This window comes from Crocuta crocuta, unplaced genomic scaffold (assembly GCF_008692635.1).
Source record: "Crocuta crocuta isolate KB4526 unplaced genomic scaffold, BGI_CrCroc_1.0 scaffold130, whole genome shotgun sequence".
NCBI classification, from domain to species: domain Eukaryota; kingdom Metazoa; phylum Chordata; class Mammalia; order Carnivora; family Hyaenidae; genus Crocuta; species Crocuta crocuta.
The window spans coordinates 13,410,544-13,426,706 of NW_027527920.1; the positions used below are offsets into that span (position 1 = coordinate 13,410,544).

General features: G+C 39.1%; 1 protein-coding gene across 3 annotated transcripts in view; it reads left to right on the forward strand.

Moving 5' to 3' along the window:
• Positions 1 to 16,163, forward strand: part of LOC144218827 (uncharacterized) — a 410,681-nt gene that overhangs the window by 24,738 nt on the left and 369,780 nt on the right. For 2 of the 3 annotated variants that reach the window (XR_013331273.1, XR_013331274.1), the window contains exons 2-3: positions 1,036 to 1,113; positions 5,218 to 5,282. The exons of the other annotated variant lie outside the window; for it this stretch is intronic. The gene's annotated coding sequence lies outside the window, so the exon portion shown is untranslated. The remainder of the gene's footprint in view (positions 1 to 1,035; positions 1,114 to 5,217; positions 5,283 to 16,163) is intronic. 3 annotated transcript variants of the gene reach the window in all.

Consider the following 16,163-nt stretch of genomic DNA (forward strand, 5'->3'; position numbering starts at 1 on the left):
TTCAATTTTCTCATCTAAAAAATAGAGATATGGGGAGTGACCTCATACGGTTGTTATAAGGGTTAGACCAGAGAATGTATGTAAAGTACTTAGCTCATGCCTGGCATGCAATACAGTAAATGTTACAACAGCTTCTCTTGGTTAAATCAGGTGGTGTGTATGTCAGGTACGTTACCAGGATCTCACTGTTACCACATTTAGAACTTTGACCAATGCTAGCGATCTGCACTGTCATACCTATTTGACTGTTGATACAACCGTGGGCTAGAGAGGTGAGTGATTTGTCCAGTGTCACAAGGTAATAAATAGCAACCTCCAGAATCCGGGTGAGAGCTGTGAAATTCTAAGCCCAGTCTTTCTCTCCTTTGACACTTGACCTCCCATGAGGCCCCTTAAGCTGTGCTTCCATGGAGTTGGAGGGAATGATATTACAGAAAGGAATAATAACAATAGAAATTGCTGGTAATTGGGCTTGTTGACTGGCAGGTATTGTGCCAGTCCCTTCCCATGCATCCTCACTGATCCTGACAAATCTTCCAGGTGGAGCATATCATAAATCCCCTTTTGTGAAATAAGAAACTGGGACTCGGGTTGGGTAAGTGAGGGTCCCAGTGTTACCCAGCTGATGGGGGGCAGATCCAGGGTTTTTGTATGTGAGGAAATGGGGATTGCTCTTATGATATATATCTGGATGGATACTAGAGATGAAAAACTTGGCTAAAGACCCATTCCAGTGTTCAGTGAAGTGATTGGGACAAATAATTGTCAGGATGGACACAATGCAATGAGACAACTGGCCACTAATTCCAGAGATCCTCCCCCCTCCTTTTTTCTTTTGTAACAGGCTTGCTGTGATAATCAGTGGGCATGAATTTCAGTTCTCCCACTTACTGGCTAGATAGCCTTGTAGAAATTACATTACTTCTCAGAGTTCCTTTAATGGTTAAATAAAACATGTGGACAAAATATGCCTATTCTACAGAATTGTTAGGTATTAAATTCACCACTAAATACAACATCTATGTCATCTTGCAGAACACTTGGCAGGTGTTATGAATGGTTGATGGTTCTGACTGTTATATCACCTCACCTTGGAAAGCACAGAGGAGAAAGGTAAGTTGGGATGGATTACAGCTCAGCAACAGGGAGCTATACCTACCGTTGGTAATGAGGGAATGCTGGTGAGGAGGAAGGTTTTAAGAAGGTTCGTATTGGGCAAGGGTAGGAAGAAGACCATAGATTTCATTTTGGATACAGGGCTGTTACAACTAATAGTTGAAAGTAGAGATTGGAGAAACTTACTTTCATACATGTAGCAAGCAAATCAGTGTGAATGGATGGGTTATTTGCAGGAATAAGTTGAAGAAAGTGAGATAGAATGCGTAGCAGTGAGTAGCATGTGGTCATTAGTAAGTAGTGGATTGCATGGTGTGTGTGTGTGTGTGTGTGAGTGTGTGAGTGTGTGTGTACACGTGCACACATGGCCACGCACTTGAGGGCAAAGTAGGGGGTTACGTTTCTTATAATAAATGCTGTGGAACAAGAACTGGCACGTCAGATCAAGGACGTTTCTCCTTTACTAATAGCTTTAAATAATTGCTACAGAACAGGCGAACAAAGTAAGATAAATTTTGCATTTAGCATATGTGGAAATATTATGAATAGTTGCAGACTCAATTCACTTTGATGCCCTTTGACAATCTGATAATTTTTGCAAAGATGTACTTAAAATGCTGTTTCATGCAAAGTTCAGATATTTTCCCCTTGTTTAAAAAATACACGACATCATTAATTTGCAGGCCTGTATATTAATTTTGCTGAGAGCACCGTTTATTTCTCTTTCCTCCCACTTTGTTTAAAGTCGGTTGTTGACAACTCTCAAGCGTGTCAAACTGTCATCGCCAATAATTGCTTAAGGACCCCTAACTTCTACAAATGTTGGTTCCAGCTCCAAACCCCATGCTAGCCCTGGAAGAAAAAAAAAAAGAGAGTAGGGAAGAAAGAACTTCTTCTGATGAATTTTTGATTTTCCTTCTTAACAAAGAAATGTCTGAGATTCAAAGCAATAGCTTAAAGTGATATTATAAAATAGAATATGGAGTGCACTGTTCTGAATGACTCTTTGCTTTTAATGTGGGGCTGAAAAATTGTCAGTGCCTTTTTTGATTAGATGGGATTTTTTTTTGTTCTTGATCTAAGAATTGAGGAGAAAAACATGCTACTTGCATTTGAATATGGCATGAGCAGAACTGTAATGTATTGGAGATAAAGTAATAGCAGCAATGCCTTAAGGCAGCACCTGTATCTCCGGGTCAGCGCCATCTCTCTTTAGATCGCTGCTGTGCCACTCTTTCTGCGGCTGCTTTATTAGGCCTAATTAGGCGGGCTGTCACTTTTATTGGTGATGGGAAAGGAAGATAAGTAGATCACTTGTGTCATCTATCTCTATCCGGACGTGTCTAAAAAGTCTAAAGTGATTGCTGTAGGCCACAAATATATACCACAAGAGGGAGAGGGAGCAGAAAAAAAAAATAACACCCAGAACTGTGATAAAAAAAAAAAAAAAGAAAAGAAAAAAAACCTCTAGAAATGCCTTACCTTTGGCACTGCTGTGTATAATTTCAAACCCACAGAGAAGAGCTTGTGAAACATCCTGGAAGCCCTTTTGTTCTGAGGGAGAAGGTTGTCTAATGGATTTTTTGATAGCTGAATGGAGTGGGGTAGGGGAAAATGCTTCCTACTTGGGAGTCTAGCATTGGGTTCTCAAGGAAAAGTTGATTGTAACAAGTATTCCATATACAGTATTGCTGTGCAGTAGAGTCACAGTTAAGAATCCCAGAGCCGTGATTTTTGTGCACGCATGTGCGTGCACACACGCATGTGTGTATGTGTGGTAATTGTAATCGTGGCAAGGAGGGGGTTTCTGAAAGTTGTAGTAACTAGGTTCTAATTGGGAACAAGCAGTTCCTCTCATTTGCCTGCAAAAATAGTGCCAATAAAGATAAATAGCCCAGAGGACATTGGTAATGTTCTCTTCAGCTATGGTCAACTGCCTGAGGCCTTCAGAAAGTAGCTTCTTTTCTTCTTTCTACCTAAGTAGGCATTTCTGATATGGATTGGAAAACCCACCGTTTTCCAAGTATTAGCTCTATGATCTCTCACTCGTCTGGTTGTGGGGTGAGCTCAGGTTGCTGGCTCTTGATTACAGTGATTCTGGCTCTGAATGGAATCCCTTTGTCCAATCATATCTCTTTAGTGAGGTGATAAATTATGCATAGAGGTCATATTTTATGCTTTTCTTCTATCCATGCTGTGCCTAGAACTGTACAAAGTATGTACTAAGAGCTTGAAAAATCATTGTTTTCATTGGTCTCTTAATTCCTGTGAGTGAGTGTGCTTTTCAGTGTCAAGTGAGAACTTTAATTTGTTACTGTATTTGGAAAATAATGGTCCTCATAAAATAATTTAAAGGATAATTATGAAGTACCTCTCACTGGTACTCACACAATGCCAAGATGTTTGGGTCCTCAGTCAGAATTTTTGTTCATCACTGTGATGTTTATTATACCCATAATCAAAAAATAGATTGAGTGGGTGAAATTTTATTTTCAGAAGTCTGACTTTACACTTTCTGTTCTGGGATGACAGAAAGTATTATAATTGAGAAGCTGCACTGGAAAGGCAAGGTCATATCAACTGATGTCAGTCAGTGGATTGGTAGGCTTCATGATTTTTTTTATATCACTTTAATCCATCTACATAAAATAACTGCATTTTGTAGCACCTAATACGTATCAGGCACTTTACTAAGTGCTTTACCTACATTACTTCATTTTAGTTTGATCAAACCCTCTAATGGGTTTACAGATTAGAAAACTGACGCTGTGAGCAATCGAGTAACTTTCCCAAGTCCACACAGTGAGTAAGTAGAAGAGCTAGAATTAGGCTCAGTCTCCTACTTCTGCATGTTGCTCATGAGAATGTTTTACTTTTTTGAGAAAAAAAATTACCAACTCATGGACTCCTGGAATTTTAGGTTAGAAGGAACTTTTATCACTGATTTTGTTGAGTTGATTGAATTGCCTTAGTATGACAGTTGGATTTAGGAACAATTTATATTGTGATCTTTGACTTTGAATGTTAAACACCACTTGTAAATAATTTGGATGCATTTTGTCTGAAATAAACGGTAGTAGAATCAGTTGTCACTTGAGGTTGAAAGACTATCCCTGAGCAGAGATATGAATTTAAGGGCACCAAAAGCCTGTTTGACCAAAGTATTGCCTCTCTTAATCCCATCAGTTTATTGGATAAATAAGAATTTTAAAGCATTTATAGAATGATTGCTATATGCCATGCAGGTTCATGTATTATTTAACCTTTCAGCAATTCTGAGATTGGAGTATTTGTGCTATCTTTTTTTAACAGATAAAGAGAAGATGTCTTTTTTGTTGCTCTCTAGGAAAAGGACTTCTGATGGGCAAAAAGAAAATGTTGCATCACCTTCAGGGGAGGCATGGCAGCAGGGGTACACTTTTGTCACTTGAAATGTTTTAACAGGACTGTGATTGTCTGGAAAAAGGGAACCTCCCATCTCAGAGTGATAAAATGGGGCAAGAATGGAAGGACTTGGGCATCTTGCTACTGTCAGTTTTTGTCCATTAGTACAATGTATGATCCATATCCAGGGAGGTAATTGTTTAGGAGTTGTTTGCTAGATCCAAGCAAATTTGTCTTCTTGTTCTCTCCAATTCTATTTTTTTAATGTTTTATTTTTATTTTTGAGAGAAAGAGAGATAGGGTGTGAGTGGGGGAGGGGCAGAGAGCGAGGGAGACACAGAATCTGAAGGAGGCTCCAGGCTCTGAGCTATCAGCACAGAGCCCAACGTAAGACCTGAACTCACAGAGTGTGAGATCATGACCTGAGCCAAAGTGATACACTTAACCAGCTGAGCCATCCAGGTGCCCCTCTCCAATTCTAATGAGACACGATAGTCTGATGCAGGGCTGGCCAACATCTTAACAGACTGCCACTCTCCTTTCCTGGTGTCCTGACAGACATGGCCAATTTGTTATGGCACCTAGATTTCTAAGGCCAGACTCAATACCAGAATCTCAACATAGTGCTTCAGGCAGTTATTACCAGTTGGAACACAACTTGAGACTTACTTGTCAACTCTGGGTTAATGGGCTGATTCTAACTCTTCTCTCTTCTAGCTGTTTGCAGGAACTGAGGCAAGCATTCATCTCTCTGAGCCTCAACTACCATCCATGAAGAAGAGGTATTACCTAACCCATGAATTCCAAATTCACAGGAGTATCAAATGGGATTTATAGTAAATAAGTCTCATTTTCAATGTAAGGAGATACTATTTTTACTAAAACTGACTGTTTTGACAAAACCACAGTCTATTAGTCCAGTTACTCAAAGTAGTATTCATGTTGATTTCTCTCTTTAATTCACTCTCCTACATCCAACCAGTCTCTAAATTCTGTTGATGTTGCTTTTTATAGAGCTCTTGAGTCCTCCCCCTCTCTTCCCAGGCACATTAAAATGGAGTCTATGCCCTCAGGATGGGCCTTTTAGGTAACTGGTCTTTCTGTCGTTAGTCCCATCAGCTCATAGTCTATTCTCTGCTTCTCTGTGGCCAGAGAGACCTCTTCAGACAAGTCATGTTTCTCTCTTTACACTCCCCATGGGTCTTCAACACCCACCATAACAAAGCCTACACTCTCTAATCTGGCACATGTGGCCCTTCACTTTCCTATTCCTTCCATGTCCTCTGTGCAACTTCCTCTGTTCATCATTCTCTCAATCCCCAGACCCTTTTATGACACGGTGTCTTTCCCTAGGTTGTGCCATTCACTGTCCTTGTTCCCTTGGCAAACTCAGACTGCACCTCTTGTTGCTCAATTCAGTGTCACTTGGCTGGGCCTTTCGAGGCGTTGTGGCAAAGAAACTCTTCTGTAGATGGCTGGGGATGGGATGTGTGTCTCCAGGTCTGGTCGTGGCACTCTCTGCAACTAGGGAGTGAGCCACAGGGGACAAAAGGGCTCTGAAGATGGAGGCAGGGGGCAGCCTCTAGTTACAACTACTCACAAGCCAATAGTGTGGTTTCCCCAGGTAAAGATGCTCAAATCTCAGAAAGACCTGAAAGAAGGAAGGGAGAGAACTAGTGTGTAGATTTAAAATTTTGGCTAAACCCTTGCCTGCCCTTTTCAACTAGAAACGTCATCCCTTGTGTATGCCTCAGACTTTGGGAGCATGATAGGACTTCTGCTCTCTCTATTTGCCCACACCCCTCAGCAGGTGCTTAGAGCATTACTCCCTCCCCTTCTCTCTTCTCTTTCCTCCACTTCTGTATCTGCCTCACCAGTAATACTGTAATCAGTAATACTTAGAATAACATTTTTAAATTTACAAAACACTTTCAGATACATCATTTCATCTGTGTAACAACCTTGTGAGGTGCATTGCTATTATGTCAGTTTTAGAGATGAGTAAATGGAAGTACAGAAAATTTCAATTATTTGTTTAAAGTCAATATAGTGGTAGGTTATAGAATTGGGATTTCAACTAGGTCTTCAACTCTAAATTTCGGAGTGTGTTGTTTGTTTTTATAAAGTATTGTGACATTGATATTTAGTTTCGAACTATGTTTCAGTTTGTAGCATCTTTCTTGGTATTAAAAGATGCTGTTTTACAAACTCTTTTCAAGCATCTTTCTTTGATTTCTCTAGATAAAAAGTCATTTTGGGTGCCTTCATGATATCCTATATCGTAACTTGCCAGTACCATTGAACTTCTTCCGTGTATTATAAGTCTCTCTTTGTGTTGGTCTCCCAAGGCCTGTGAACAACCATGGGGCAGAGTTTATTATATAGCATGCCTGGTTTATCACATATCTTTAGGGCCAAGCACACAGGCCGGGTGCAGAATAACCATGTGATCAAAGTTTGTTAAGTGAGTAATGATTAATGATAAAGACTAACTTCAAAAATTTTTTTAAATGTTTTATTTATTTCTAGGAGAGAGAGAGAGAGACAGCGTGAGTAGGGGAGGGTCAGAGAGAGAGGGAGTCACAGACTCTGAAACAGGCTCCAGACTCTGAGCTGGCAGTCAGCACAGAGCCTGACGTGGGGCTCGAACCCACGAACCACAAGATCATGACCTGAGCCAAAGTCGGACGCTTAACCGACTAAGCCACCCAGGCACCCCAATAAAGACTAAGTTTTGTTGAATGCTTAGTATTACTAGTCAGTTTGCTTTCTCTTTCTATACATTAACTCCTTAAATTTAAGTTAATTACCACAAAATCCCTATTGGGCCTGTACTATTATGATTCCCATTTTACAGCTTCGTAAACAGAGTTGGATAGAGGTTAAGTAAGTTGCTAATGGTTGTCCAGCAACTAGTAAGTGGTAGAGTCAAGATATGAGCCCAGGGCATATCCTGCATATTTAACCCAAGGCTCTACTGCCCCATGTAGTGAATGAGTAACCTACACAACAAGGGTTGTGATGAAAGGGAGGTGCTTTGACATCATATCTGAGTCCCAGCTCTGCCCTTAACCAGCTGAGAAGCTTCGAATAAGGCACTTACTAACTTTTATGTGTCTCAATTTCTTCCTGTAAATCAGGTGATAATGTATGCTTCACAGATTAGTTGTGAGGATCAAACCCTGTGATGGCTAGGACGTTTTATAATTCTAAATATCTCTCTAGATATTTTGTTGGTGATTTTATTGCTCTGGTTGTCACGAGGCTGACAACAGTCCCTGTTGGTGAGCCACAGGTCTCCTGTGTGTCTTGCTTACGGTTGGCCCTCCAGAAGTCTCCCCAGCACTGCATTGAGTCCAGCAAGGAGCCAGTGCCCCCTTGGACCCATCAATTAGCTGTGGAGGGAGTGTTTCTAATTATTCTTTAGCCCCAGGGTGAGCCAACACATTTCATCTTTATCTTCTCAATAGAAAAAAGAAATTCTCTTTTGACCTTTAGGTGAAGTAATTAGAATTCTTGGCTTTTTTTTTTTTCTTCTTTTTTTTTGCCTTTTGCAAGAAAAGTAGCTTAACCATACCTCTTCCTCCAATTCCTCAAATCCATTCTTTATTTATATCTTTTTCTTTTCTTTTGTGGCTTACAGACAACATAGAGCAATATAACAATGTGAGAATCATTTCTTTTGCAAACTACCGCTTCCATTTCCTTCTGGACAGCAAGATTTTTCTGGCTTCTTGGCTAGTGTAAAGGTTAAGCTTGTGAGCTCTGGGGTCAGATTTGCCTGGGTTCAAACCCCAGCTCTACAGCTTCACCATTGTGTAGAACTCAATGAGCCACCTAGCTCCTTAGTTTCCACATTTATGAAAAGGGGGTAGCAACCATAGCCATATTGTGGGTTTCTTACAGAACCTAAATGAGCTCATGCATGTAAAACTTTCAGAACCATGCCTGGCGAATCATAAATACTCAAAGTTATTTAATAGATACCTCATTGTTTTAAATTCTACCACGTAGCTAAATCTAAGCTGCTGATCATGGTATTGGATACTCTGAAAGAATTTCAAAGGAGCAGGGACAGTAAAATTTCATTGGTGTACTTTTTCTTTTTTTGTTGTTAAACATTTTTAAATTTTTTTTTTTTCTTTTTTTTTTTTTTGAGGGGGAAGGGACAGACCGAATGAGAGAGAGGATCTGAAGTGGGCTCTGTGCTGACAGCAGTGAGCCAGATGCGGGGTTTGAACTCACCAACTGTGAGATCATGACCTGAGCTGAAGTTGGATGCTCAATGATTGAGCTACCCAGGCACCACTAGGCTACTTTTTTGATGATGCCTGTACCTCTGGCTGAACAGAGAGAAATTGACTGATGTTGGCTTTTATACCTAAAATCTTAAGCCTTTATGTATTTCAACACAGTTATGTAATTTCATAAAATGTTCACTTTATTTCGTGTTATCTAATGTGTACAATCAGCTCTGGTGCTTCGGTGTGGGTGGGGCTACTGCTTCAAGTCGCCCAGGTTCTTAAGCCCTGGGTTACAACCTCCTGATGTGCTGTGGTCAGTTGTGAGGTAGGACCCAAAGAATTGATAATTATTGATATGATACTTAAAGTTGTGAATATCTTTTAAAAATCATCAGTTTTACAAATTAGATCCAAGGCTATGTCAGTAATAATACTATATTTCAAACTCTCTTGTATGCTGGAACGTGTCCTGAGTGAATGAGGCAGGCCGGGTTATGTCTAGTTCCCTGAGAGCTGTAGGTACCGTTAGTACATGTGGAGCTTGGGAATTTTTGTGGTGCTTTATTGCCCCATGAAATTTTGGGGGATATTTGAATCTGCATATAGGTATGGGTTCAAGATCTGTATGTTAATTATCACTTGCCCTGTGTTTCCCAGTAGAGAAAACTTGAGAATTGCTGGGTCAGTATGATAGTTTTAGAATATTTTTACAGCTATAGTTTTTAAACTGCATTCCTTGGAGCCCTGTGGTATTGCCTGAGAAGTGTTGGGGGTTAAAACAAGGGGAGTAAATGGAGTTCTAGGTTCTCCATTTTTTACTTCAACCAGAGCAGTGCTGTTTTCATTTGTGTTATATTTTGGGATTTCACATGAGGTTTGGAGAAAAACACACTGTTTCTCTTGAAAGTTCTGTTAATAGCATCCAAGAAAGTCTTTTAGCCTCTATTTGAGTACCTCTACCTTCTAAGTTGCCCTGTTCATTTCATTACATACACGTCTGCTGGGAAGTTCTCATGAGGGCCCCGAATCTGCTTCATTGCATTATTTAACCCCTGGTCCTAGTTTTGTCTCCTGACAAAACATAGAACAGGTTTGCTCGTTTGACTGTTCAGCAGCACATGACAATAAATACTTTTAGAATTAATGCTCCCAAGAAGTAGCCCACCGGGCCACAAAGTTGTCATTTTTAGTTTTCCTGGGGCATGAATTAGGGTCACTATTGAAGGATGACAATAAGAGCCAATCATCTGCTAGAAAGCCACCGATCATCCACATCTTATCATCCACATCTTTATCATTTCCCCTCATTATTATGCATTCAACAGTTCTCATGAGAATTCTCATTTCCTCATGGAGAATGGTCCTGAAAAACAAAATAATTTCTATTGCTGTTGATCGAGAAGAAATTTCAATTGTGTCTTATGTAGTGATGGTGAAGAGGTGTGGTGGTAGGCCTGCTCCAGAATTTTAAAACTCTATATGCTTAATGTGATTGTGGGAATATTTGTGTTAACCTGGAATTACAGTTACAGCCAAACATCTTCTTTTAATGGTCAATAAGAGAGCAAGGAGAACTCATTATATTAGCTTTTCTGTTATTCAGAAAATTATCTAATTGTATTAATGATTTTCTTAATTTCCCTATAATCATATTAATGTTAGTTTTACTCCTTGAATTTAAAAAAAAGCCACTTCTAAAATGTTCAAATATTACTGTTCTAAATTAATGGCTTCTTGGTCTAATTAGTGAACATTATTGTTGCAATATATTTATACTCACACAGCACACCAGAGGCAGCACAGACCACTCCTGTGTACAAGCAAGCATGAAAAGAACGAAAAGCAGAGTTCCAGAACAGTTCCATTCTTTTACATTAAAAAAAAAATCTCATGGCTAATTTCCTAATTTCCACTTGCTTGGCGGCTCTTAGTACTAAAACACTGCAAGGAGAAAGGCTGTTGATGGGCTCCCCCCTCCTTCTTCCTTTAAAAGCCCTGTCACAAAACAGGATTGTGTTGTAGCCCCTGTTTGAATATTGAGCAGGCTCACTTCACTTTTGCTTCTGCCAGATCTCTTCAGGCGGGAGAACAGGCCACCTCCCGGCAGAGGACGGCACACACTGCCCACTGCAGGTGATATAACCTATTTGTGAAGCACATTTTAAAGAGAGATTCTGTATTTTAATGGTCAGTTAGTAGCTGGCTACCAACCGTCTGTGCTCTCTGCCTGGGGACAGGAATGCCAGGCTTATTAAATATTGAGAAGCTGTTCATTACTATGGGGATCTGTGACAACAGCCTATCTGCATATTGAGAAAACAGCAAATTTACATTCTTCAGAATAGCTGCTCTAGTTCTGGGGAAGGACTAATGTTTGTCTGGCTAAAGATGCATAAAAATGCAAGCTCTATCTTGGAGATCTCCTTTGTTGCCCTTTTTTTTTTTCCTTGAAAGTGAAAATTTCAAAAACCAAACTTGCTTATGGAGAGAGAATTAAAAACAAACAAATAAACCTTTTGAAAAACCTAGTTATCTAATACTGGCTTTTTTGGGGGAGAAAATGCCAGGTGTTTGAATTTTTAACTTACATGTGGAAACATGATAAGAAAATGAATTTAATTAAATTTGGATTCTAAGCAACTGAGAAATTTGGTAGAACGGAGGTAAGTTGTAAGGGATAAAGTCATGAGATACTAGCTCTTTCCCTGAAGTCTTAATAATTGGAAAACTGTAATCGCCAAGTATCTCAGTCAATGCCACCTTCAAATTAGCAACCCAGGAACATGCAACCCATTTTGTCTTCAAAGAGAGACTGTATATATGAATGTAGTTGCTGATTACCAATTAAATACCAAGATCTCATAAAGACTATTACACAGGATTAGACCAATGGTCTAACCTGCCCATTTTTAGTTTCTGACCATAATATGAATCACTGTTGCCCAAAAAGAAATCCCTAAAAATATCTGGGATGTTACCCATGTGTGCACAACTTTCCTTCATGATCAACTATGGCTATATCACTAATGCGTTTCTATAAACCCTTGCCAGTTCCGTTTACAATTTTAAAACACTGATTCATTGGTTCAATATGAGATAGAGGATCAATGCCATCTTCTGTTGACTCTCTTCAGTCTGCATTGTGACCAGACACACCTGCTTTACTGTTTTCCATGGGATTTTATGTATGTGTGGTAAATACAATAAGTAAATATATATGAGAACTGTGAGGCTATTGATGGCAGGGATAATCCCTGGTGCATTGTGAACCATGTCCTTTGGTTTACTTCTTCCTGCCCTATCATTCTGATTCTTTTCTTTTGGCTATAGCATATTTGAGAGTCTTTCTCTTTTGGTCATAAAAGAAACCTGGCCTCCATAACATCATTCTTAAGATATTAGTGATGTCCTCTAATCTTCCCTAACCTTTGCTTGTTAGAGCAGTCGTTGAAAACAAAACTCTTCTTTTTCCTGGAATTTGGATTTCATCTTTTTCAGTGCATGCATAGTGTGTTCCCCATGCTTTTCTACCTATGACATTTGTCTTATTCCCTAGCTAACAACTCTCAGTTTGTGACGCCATTTTTCTGCTTTTGAAGAATGTAGTGATTGAGAGTTTGGTTTGACCATCTCAATGTGGATCTTTTCCCCGTAACTTACTATTTATGGAAACCTGGGCAAGGAAATCACTTTTCTATGTCTCAGGTTTTCAGTGTGTGTTAAAGACAGTAATAATATCAGCCTTACGGGATTTTTATGAGGATTAAATAACTGATAATCAAGTGCTTGGTATCAATGCTTAACACATAGTAAATACCTAATATACATTAGCCATTATTACTATCGTTATAAATTCAACAACATCGTTCAGTGCTAATTGAACACCTTTTCTGGATAGGTAGTGAAAAGAGGTAGTAAAACATAGGAATTATCTTAGAATAAGCACAGAGTCTAGTGGCAGAAATAGACAAGGAAGCGATTGCAATGTAATGTGATAAAGTACTTTTGTAATGGCATGTTTGTTGATTCTTATTTGGCTCTTAAAACAATTCTCTGTGATATTAACCCCATTCTCAGATGAGGAATCTGGAGCCCATGGAAGTAAAATGAAAAGCCTGTAGTCATGGGTCAGAGATAAATTTCTCTCTTAAGTCTCTTGCTTCTAATCTTACCTCTTGCTTTGTACACCAGGAACCTACTTCATGGCCCTAAATTCCTGTATTATTGCTGGTAATTGTGCATGAACACTCCTTCCTCCATTTGGCTATAACTTTACCTGCTTTATAGTGTCCGTTGATTCTATTTGGGACCATGGTACAGTAGAAAGAGCACTGGGCAAAGAGTCAAGATTACTGTAGGCATATTCCAGGTCTTTTATATTGTGTTAAGTATTTACCTGGTGTCCTCACCTCTCTGAACCCCAGTTCTCCCAGCTATTTAATGAAGGTTTTGATGAGCACAGTGGTTTTCAGAAGGCGCGTTCTGGCATGGTGCTTCAGTTACCATCTTGGGGGGTTAGATCCACTCCTTTGTTAAAGGATTCTGCTTTTACCTGTGCAGTACTTTGGTGTTTCAAGAAGGGTTATGTTTGGAAAAAAAGACTTTTTTTAGCAAAAAAAGATTTGCTATAAACAGTTTGAAACCCTGTGGACAAAATTACTTCTAAGATCTTAGCCTGAAATTTCTGGGTTTTAGTTGTTGAAACATGGTGAGAAACCGTAGAAGGAGAGAAAGTTGTTTACTACATCCTCACCCTCTCAGTCTCTTCCAAGAAAAGCAAACTACAAATGATTTTTAATAGGTGATTGGGTAGTAATTAAGTTTCTTAAGATTATATCTCTCATGTAAACAGAAACTTAATAACTGTTCAAGATCAATGTGGTATGGAGCAGAGTGATTTGGGGGTTGCAGGACATGGGTTTAAGTTCTGGCTCCAGCATGTGCTCCATATGACCTTCCCCAAGTCACTTTACTGCCCTCATCTTTGGTTTCATGTGCTCAGCCTTGCTCCTCCAGCAACACAGGATTGTTAAAACAGAGAAAAGTGGAATGAATATGGTTATAAACCAGAGCAGCTATGAAAATGCTAATTCTCCTTTTATGATTGTTTTTAACATACTGATAAAGTCCTTAATATTTGTGAGGTTTTCAAATCTTCCCCTTCTCAGAGTTTCAGACATTTCTCTTAGCACGCTTTCATGGCTGGGATGTCTCTGGAATTTGTTCTGACAGACAGGTCTTTAGTTAACAAAGAGAAGAGGGTGTGTGTGTGTGTGTCTGTGTGTGTGTGTGTGTGTGTGTGTGTGTGTGTGTGTGTGAGAATGTGTGTGTGTTGTTATTGTCATTGCTGTCCAGGCTGACAAATGGGTTTAGGTCCAGACTCCCCCCTGCATTATTAATGAAAAATTGCATATCACCTGAGGCTAACCTAGCTCCTTTCACAAGTCTTTGGCGACTAACAATCTTTCTGCCATCTGAGGAGAAGTCTGCCATGCAAAGAATCTCCTCCCTGCTCTTTCCCTGAAGAAACACTTTAGCATGCGTCGCACAGGACCGCTTCAAATTAGGTTTGAATAAAATACTGTGATTCATGAGTAAGTGTCTCCCCACACAGATTACCACTTGTTTAGAAATAAAGTATCGATTTTTGAATGTTGCTGAGATTTAGACATGGGTTAATTAAACATTTACATATATGGGCCGAACAATATATTGCATGGTACAATAATGTGCACTTTAATCAGAAACCGTGGGTGTTTGTGTTTGCTTTTTCCATGTTAATTGGCACCATGCTGGCTCAAGCTTAGGTATTTGGCTAGATGGAAGAAAATAGACATGGTGTTTTAAATATTTTAATTAGGACCAGCAGTTCTCAGCTCCCTCATTTCTCATTGGATTGTTTTTCATGCATGAATAAATTAGCTAGCATGGAAGTACTCTGTAGAAAGTGGTTGCCCTCTGGCCATAAAAAGAGTCCTGTTCATTAATACTTTAATGAAATTAGCTGTGAGCAAAATATTATTCCTTTTAACTGTGTTCTAATTTCTTAATTTTAATTAGGCACATAATTGTAGGGTGCTGAAATTATCTTCATGTTCAGCAACTAAAGTTCCATCATCAGGAGCCTGTGGCTGAAGCACCACACACTCTCCCAACACGTTCCAGCAGGAAATTTTCTGTCCAACTTTTTCCCCATTTGCTTCACCAGAGATCCCCCTCACCCCTCCATTAGTGGCCATGGTGTGATATTTCAGAGCTCCTGCTCCTTACTCAAGCCATTGGTAATGAAGCTACTGGCCTGCGGATCATTTGAGAAGTGAGGCAGTGTGGAGATCAACAAAGAATCTGGTCTGGTGGGGATTTTTGTCTTCCAGTTTTTGTCTCCTCAGGCCCCCACCTGAATATCTGTCCCCCTGGTTTTATATTAGAGTTCTCTCTGACTTTCCTTATTATTACTTTATTGGCTTGTTCATTTGATCTGTAACCTCTGTGAAGGCAGGGATTTTTCTTCTTTCAAACACCAATTTGTGGCATATAATTCCTACATTATACAAATATAGTTGTTGAATATTTAATGGAACTGTGGATTCCAAAGTGCTGAAATTTTCTGATACAAGTTGTCGTGTTTTACAATGCTTCAGGTACATAAGATAGTCCACACATAAATGCCAAAATGAAACTTCTGAATTTGATAGAACAGTACGCTGACGTTCCTGAGTTTTCGGCTTCAGAGGGAATAATGTGGAATCTGGGTTCAAATGTAACAGAGAAACCAAAAGCCTATGCACATTACTTTGTAATATTCCCCAAAATTCAAACTGAGATTTATCATGACATGTATCAAGTGTGTATGATACAATAACTACTGAAAAAATGAAAATTCAATCAATATATGTTTGTATTATTCCTGCCTGCCACCCTTACTAAATATAGCCTCCAACACCTGTACTGATGGCTTTTGAGTGAGGCAACTGCCTCACTTATTTAAATATTTCATAGGTATTAAATAAATGCAAGTAAGTATTTTTATAGGTTCATCAAGAAGTTAAATATTTGATCTGATATGTAAAATAGGAATAATAATAATACCTCCCTCATAGGTTTGCTGGGATTATTAAGAGATAAATACATATTAGACACATAGAAGAGTACCTGATATATAGTAAGCACTCCATAAATGTCAGATAGTATTATTGAGATTATTAATACTTGCATATAGATTATTATTTTGTAAACTAACCTTTGACAATATTTTATAGTGTGCAAACCTGCCTTACCTATGTTCTAATTTAACTGCATTTATTTAATAAAAATAGAGATAAAATATCCAGTTTTACAGAATGAGGCAAATTTTATCCCACCTAAACATTTTTTTAAATGTTTATTTACTTTGGAGAGAGAGAGAGAGCGCAAGAGAGC